The sequence below is a fragment of the Bison bison genome, unplaced genomic scaffold, assembly GCF_000754665.1.
Source record: "Bison bison bison isolate TAMUID 2011002044 unplaced genomic scaffold, Bison_UMD1.0 scf7180017864311, whole genome shotgun sequence".
Lineage (NCBI taxonomy): Eukaryota > Metazoa > Chordata > Mammalia > Artiodactyla > Bovidae > Bison > Bison bison.
The window spans coordinates 419369-426887 of NW_011494883.1; positions in this window are offsets into that span (position 1 = coordinate 419369).

The following is a 7519-nucleotide window of genomic DNA, read 5'->3' on the forward strand; positions in this document are numbered from 1 at the left end:
ATTTGGAACCAGTCTGTTGTTCCATGTCCAGTTCTAACTGTTGCTTCCTGACCTGCATACAGGTTTATCAAGAGGCAGGTCAGGTGGTCTGGCATTCCCATCTCTTTCAGAATTTTCCACAGTTTATTCTGATCTACACAGTCAAAGGCTTTGGCATAGTCAATAAGCAGAAATAGATGTTTTTATGGAACTCTCTTCCTCTGTTTTCGATGATCCAGTGGATGTTGGCAATTTGATCTCTGGTTTCTCTGCCTTTTCTAAAACCAGCTTGAACATCTGGAAGTTCATGGTTCACATATTGCTGAAGCCTGGCTTGGAGAATTTTGAGCATTACTTTACTAGCATGTGAGATGAGTGCAATTGTGCGGTAGTTTGGGCATTCTTTGTCATTGCCTTTCTTTGGGATTAGAAGGAAAACTGACCTTTTCCAGTCCTGTGGCCACTGCTGAGTTTTCCAAATCTGCTGGCATATTGAGTGCAGCACTTTCACAGCATCATCTTTCAGGATTTGAAATAGCTCAACTGGAATTCCATCACCTTCACTAGCTTTGTTCATAGTGATGCTTTCTAAAGCCCACTTGACTTCACATTCCAGGATGTCTGGCTCTAGGTGAGTGATCACACCATCGTGATTATCTTGGTCATGAAGATCTTTTTTGTAGAGTTCTCTTGTGTATTCTTGTCATGTCTTCTTAGTCATTAGTGAAATGCAAGTCAAAACAAGATACCACATCTAGTTCTTTTTAAATTGAGTAGGACAACACTTGTCATTTCTTCTTCATTTTTCTTGAGGACATCCATAGTTAGCTCCAGAGCAGGGCAACTGAATTCATCAGTATTAAAACCCTGGTGGTCTTTGTCCTTCTGTAAGCCTTTGACAAAGGGTTATTTTTAATCATAGGCATTGAAACTTAGCTTGCCCATTTCACTATTTACCCTGCTCCTTTCTCTCTTTAAGTTTCTGCTTCATGCACTTTATCAGAGATAGACTCTATATTTTTCCCTATGTGTTCCCTAAATCTCTGATAACCTTTGGCCATCCAGAAGGGATTAATTTCCAATTTTCAAGAGAAAACATTATCTCTCAAACAATATTTGAAGATGTGATCTTTGTGGATTATTGACAGCACCTCCTTACTATTATTTTGTAGTCTTCTATCTTTGTATAGTTTAATCTTTGATCCAAAAAGCCTTCATTCGTAAATGGATTAGACTTCTTTTTAAAGACTATTCAAGAACCTCAATTTTAAAACATAGTTAATATAACTTAATACAGCATTGAATAGAAGTATCAAGGTGAAATTTCAGAGTGTATCAGATATTACCATTTTACAGCTAAAATTTATGAAAATACAAGATCATCGTCTCTGCAATTATGTATGTTTTTGAGAAATGCTTCTAATATATGTACCACACTCAGACATCCATGTGTTTCTAATAAAATGCTGGAAGAAAAACCTTTAGAATAACAGGTAGTGACCTACTTAGATTTTATGTATGTTCTCTCTTGGAGACTACAAAGTTTCACAGGTAAGCTTTTAGTTTAAAGATAATGGGAGGTACTTATAAGAATCATTCCATGTGCATATTAAACCCTTTTCTTCATGACAAGACATAATAAGATCATTTTTAAATATAAACCTTGCTCATTTTGCATGCCAGTAAGAAAAATACGGTATCATGTAATTGCTTTAAAAGAGGTCATTAAAAGTGAAAAATATACCTTGGCATGACATTTTCAGTTTTATAAAACTGCTTCATTTGCCAGTTTAAAAGAATATGCCAAAGCATACACACTGATGTTTGAGACTAAATTACGAGAGACCATATTGGCAATACTTATTTTAGAAGCACTTGTGTCTCAGTGGAATTTTGATGACTGTTTTCAATGTATATTTATGCATATTAACAACATTTGAATTCCTACTTGATGATAATGCCGCCTTTCAAATACTGAGCTTTAACGCAGGCTTAAAAGGTTTCATTAAAGCACTATTTTTCATTTTATCTCCCAGCATACACTTGCTTATTCCCCGTCCAAGATGCAGTCATCTGCATTACAAAACCTGTTTCGGAATCAGGAAGCTTTTCATTTTTCCCAGAGAACCATTGCAAGTTCTAACCAAAGGAACAGTTAAGTGGAAACCAAAGTATCCCATGTGCCTGTGTGTAACCCATTCTCACCCGACCAAACAGATGGTCAATACTAGTGAGAAACAGTCAAAAGCAAGTTCTATGACTTGAACATTCAAAGGGCTTTTAAAGCAAAATTGACCTAGTAAGAGGCTACAGTTTCCTTTTATATATTCTCTTTCCATGTGTGGTCCTCTGTTAGGTATGCTGCCTTTTGATAATTTAGATTTAAAAGGGCATGTTAAGTAGTTTTATGGATATTTTTCATCTCCCATCACTGCTAACAGATTTGAAAAATGGAATGTGTTTCCTCTATTACTGATTTTTATCACTTTCCCTGTGGCAAATATGGGTTCTTATTTCTTGACTCTTAAAGAAGCAGGAACATTCTCTGCCTTTCAGCTGAGAGCTGATGGTATAAAATGTGCAGCAGGATCTCAGGACTGTTCATAAAGCACCAATTCCTTCTGAAGATGATCCACAAATACTACATCACTTCTCCTTGTTAACGTCAAGCCTGACCGTTTCCTGAATCTCTAGGGCTACAGCATAACTCCCATTCTTTGATCTTTCTGAAGGGCCTCTGCAATTCAGCGAAAGAAAATACTCATAGAATAGCTATGGGCCATTATGGGGGCTGTGTTAAAAACTCTTTTCCAGTCTCCTCCACCATTTTATTCAGTCCTTTTAGTTGGATTCTCCCAACTTTCTAAAGTAGGAGCTGCATCATGGACTCTATAACACTCTGTCAATTGACACATCTGCTGGATCCATATATTGTGACTTCTTGGAGCTAGTGCTTTTTCCATACGTTTTCAACTCAGATTTTAAAAGCAGGCATTTTTCAAGGGAATTTTAAAGCAATTTAGGTTAAACTTTTTTTTTTTGAAAACAGCATCAGAAGAAGTCAAAAGCAACAAAGTGAATAGATAAGAAAACAGAGGTTTTATGTCCTGAGTCAAATATAATTGATATTCACTGAACTTTTATTATGTGTAAAGCAGTGTCTTAAGGACTCAACCTGGATAACCTCATTTAGTTTTTATAACAAGCAGATGAAGTGAATAGTATTATCATCCCTATTTCAAATGACCAGAAAAAAGCTATTAATGAGCAACATGTCCAGAATCATACTAAAAAAGTGATGCTGTGATTAAGATGAAAACCTCTCTAAACTGGCACAGCTTCAAGACAGAAGAAACTGTCCTCCTTAGCTTAGCCCTAGGAAACTAGACTCTGGGCCACTATTTGCATTTGTTGAATTACTCATCTCTGGAGACAATAAAATATGAACTTTAGATGGTACATCATTACTCAATTTTTGGATAATACTATCTACCCGCTTTAACACAAAACTTTTGCCATAACCACTGAAGAAAATTATGTAAAAGTACATAAAATTGTAAGTATTTTTAAACTGGTATCAGTTCAGTTCAGTTCAGTCTCTCAGTCATGTCCGACACTTTGCAACCCCATGGACTGCAGCACACCAGGCCTCCCTGACCATCACCAACTCCCGGAGCTTACCTAAATTCATGTCCATTGAGTCGGTGATGCCATCCAACCATCTCATCCTCTATCGTCCCCTTCTCCTCCTGCCCTCAATCTTTCCCAGCATCAGGGTCTTTTCAAATGAGTTCAGATCTTCACATCAGGTGGCCAAAGTATTGGAGTTTCAGCTTCACCATCAGTCCTTCCAATAAACACCCAGGACTGATCTTTAGAATAGACTGGTTGGATCTCCTTGCAGTCCAAGGGACAACAATTCAACACCACAATTCAAAATCATCAATTCTTCGGCACTCAGCTTTCTTCACAGTCCAACTCGCACATCCATACATGACTACTGGTAAAACCATAGCCTTGACTAGACGGACCTTTGTTGACAAAGTAATGTCTCTGCTTTTTAATATGCTCTCTAGGTTGGTCTTAACTTTCCTTCCAAGGAGTAAGCGTCTTTTAATTTCATGGCTGCAATCACCATCTGCAGTCACTGGAGCCCAAGAAAATAAAGTCAGCCATTTTTTCTACTGTTTCCCCATCTAGTTGTCATGAAGTGATGGGACCAGATGCCATGTTCTTAGTTTTCTGAATGTTGAGCTTTAAGCCAACTTTTTCACTCTCCTCTTTCACTTTCATCAAGAGGCTCTTTAGTTCATCATTTCTGCCATAAGGGTGGTGTCATCTGCATATCTGAGGTTATTAATATTTCTCCCGGCAATCTTGATTCCAGCTTGTGCTTCATCCAGCCCAGCATTTCTCATGATGTTCTCTGCATATAAGTTAAATAAGCACAGTGACAATATACAGCCTTGACGTACTCCTTTTCCTATTTGGAACCAGTCTGTTGTTCCATGTCCAGTTCTAACTGTTGCTTCCTGACCTGCATACAGGTTTCTCAAGAGGCAGGTCAGGTGGTCTGGCATTCCCAATTCTTTCAGAATTTTCCACAGTTTATTCTGATCCACACAAAGGCTTTGGCATAGTCAATAAAGCAGAAATAGATGTTTTTCTGGAACTCCCTTGCTTTTTCGATGATCCAGCGGATGTTGGCAATTTGATCTGTGGTTCCTCTGCCTTTTCTAAAACCAGCTTGAACATCTGGAAGTTCATGGTTCATTTTTGCTGAAGCCTGGCTTGGAGAATTTTGAGCATTACTTTACTAGCATGTGAGATGAGTGCAATTATGCAGTAGTCTGAGCATTCTTTGGGATTGGAATGAAAACTGCCCTTTTCCAGTCCTGTGGCCACTGCTGAGTTTTCCAAATTTGCTGGCATATTGAGTACAGCACTTTCACAGCATCATCTTTCAGGATTTGAAATAGCTCAACTGGGATCCCATCACCTCCACTACTAGCTTTGCTCGTAATGATGCTTCCTAAGGCCCACTTGACTTCACATTCCAGGATGTCTGGCTCTAGGTGAGTGATCACACCATCGGATTAACTGGGTCGTGAAAATCTTTTTTGTACAGTTCTCCTGTGTAGTCTTGCCACCTCTTCTTAATATCTTCTGCTTCTGTCAGTTCCATACCATTTCTGTTCTTTATTGAGCCCACCTTTGCATGAAATGTTCCCCTTGGTATCTCTAATTTTCTTGAAGAGATCTCTAGTCTTTCCTGTTCTATTGTCTTCCTCTATTTTTTTGCATTGATCGCTGAGGGAGGCTTCCTTATCTCTCCTTGCTATTCTTTGGAACTCTGCATTCAATTGGGTACATCTTTCCTTTTCTCCTTTGCTTTTCACTTCCCTTCTTTTCACAGCTATTTGTAAGGCCTCCTCAGACAGCCATTTTGCTTTTTTGCATTTCTTTTCCATGGGGATGGTCTCGATCCCTGTCTCCTGTACAATGTCACGAACCTCCGTCCATAGTTCATCAGGCACTCTGTCTATTAGATCTGGTCCCTTAAATCTATTTCTCACTTCCACTGTATAGTCATAAGGGATTTGATTTAGGTCATACCTGAATGGTTTAGTGCTTTTCTCCACTTTCTTCAACTTAAGTCTGAATTTGGCAATAAGGAGTTCATGATCTGAGCTAAGACAGTCTGCTCCTGGTCTTGCTTTTGCTGACTGTACAGAGCTTCTCCATTTTTGGCTGCAAAGAATATAGTCAATCTGGTTTCAGTGTTGCCATCTGGTGATGTCCTTGTGTAGAGTCTTCTCTTTTGTTGTTGGAAGAGGGTGTTTCCTATGACCAGTGTGTTCTCTTGGCAAAACTCTATTGGCCTTTGCCCTGCTTCATTCTGTATTCCAAGGCCAAATTTGCCTGTTACTCCAGGTGTTTCTTGACTTCCTACTTTTGCATTCCAGTCCCCTATAATGAAAAGGACATCTTTTTTGGGTGTTAGTTCTAAAAGGTCTTGTAGGTCTTCACAGAACTGTTCAACTTCAGCTTCTTCAGTGTTACTGGTTGGGGCATAGACATGGATTACCGTGATATTGAATGGTTTGTCTTGGAAACGAACAGAGATCATTCTGTCATTTTCGAGATTGCATCCAAGTACTGCATTTCAGACTCTTTTGTTGACCATGATGGCTACTCCATTTCTTCTAAGGAATTTCTGCCCACAGTAGTAGATATAATGATCATCTGAGTTAAATTCACCCATTCCAGTCCATTTTAGTTCGCTGATTCCTAGAATGTCAATGTTCACTCTTGCCATCTCCTGTTTGACCACTTCCAATTTGCCTTGATTCATGGACCTGACATTCCAGGTTCCTATGCAATATTGCTCTTTACCATCAGACCTTGCTTCTATCACCAGTCACATGCACATCTGGATGTTGTTTTTGCTTTGGCTGCATCCCTTCATTCTTTCTAAAGTTATTTCTCCACTGATCTTCAGCAGCATATTGGGCACCTACCGACCTGGGGAGTTCATCTCTCAGTATCCTATCTTTTTGCCTTTTCATACTGTTTGTGAGGTTCTCAAAGCAGGAATACTGAAGTGGTTTGCCATTCCCTTCTCCAGTGGACCACATTCTTTCAGACCTTTCCACCATGACGCATCTGTCTTGGGTGGCCCCAATGGCATGGCCTAATTTCATTGAGAGAGACAAGGCTGCTGTCCATGTGATCAGATTGGCTAGTTTTCTGTGATTGTAGTTTCAGTCTATCTGCCCTCTGATGCCGTCTTTCAGCGCCTACTGTCTTACTTGGGTTTCTCTTAGCTTGGATGTGGGGTATCTCTTTACGGCTGCTCCGGCAAAGCACAGCCACTGTTCCTTACCATGTATATATATACATATATATATATGAAGATGGTATATATATATATGAGGATGAAATATATATGTATATGTATTTTTATTTCATCTTACTGAGAACCCTTTTCAGTAGACAAAAATTTTGGTGGATATAAAATCTAAGCACTTTGGATTGGCGAAAGCATAGCCTTGTGGATGGTTAGTAAATAAAGGAGAAAAACATTTCTTCCCACTAGAAGTGGTAAATATTTGTGGAGAAAATCAATCTCTATAAAAACACAAGCAATAAAAATCTTGTATATATAATCCTGGATAAATTTCAGCTGTAGAAGTTGAGGATTATCTGAAACCATATCCCAAGCCATAGCCATGCTTGAATAGAACATCATGAGACAGTGACAGGTGGTAGAAACTTGAGGCTCAGGCCAAGCAGAATGATTAAAGAGGAACCCCTCCCAGAAGTGAACAAAGAGCATTCTTGAGACACTAGCTAAGTGTTTTGACTAAATTCTGAGAAGAAAAATAAAAAGTTTATACTCAAACTCTGGTGTATAGTATTAGTATGATTTTTGCTTTTGTTCCAAGCAAACTGTATTAAAAAATGTGTAGTTATCCTCCATAAAGTCATCAGTGTAAGGAACAATCCAGGTATTCTGTACTAGATAATATTTGAATTT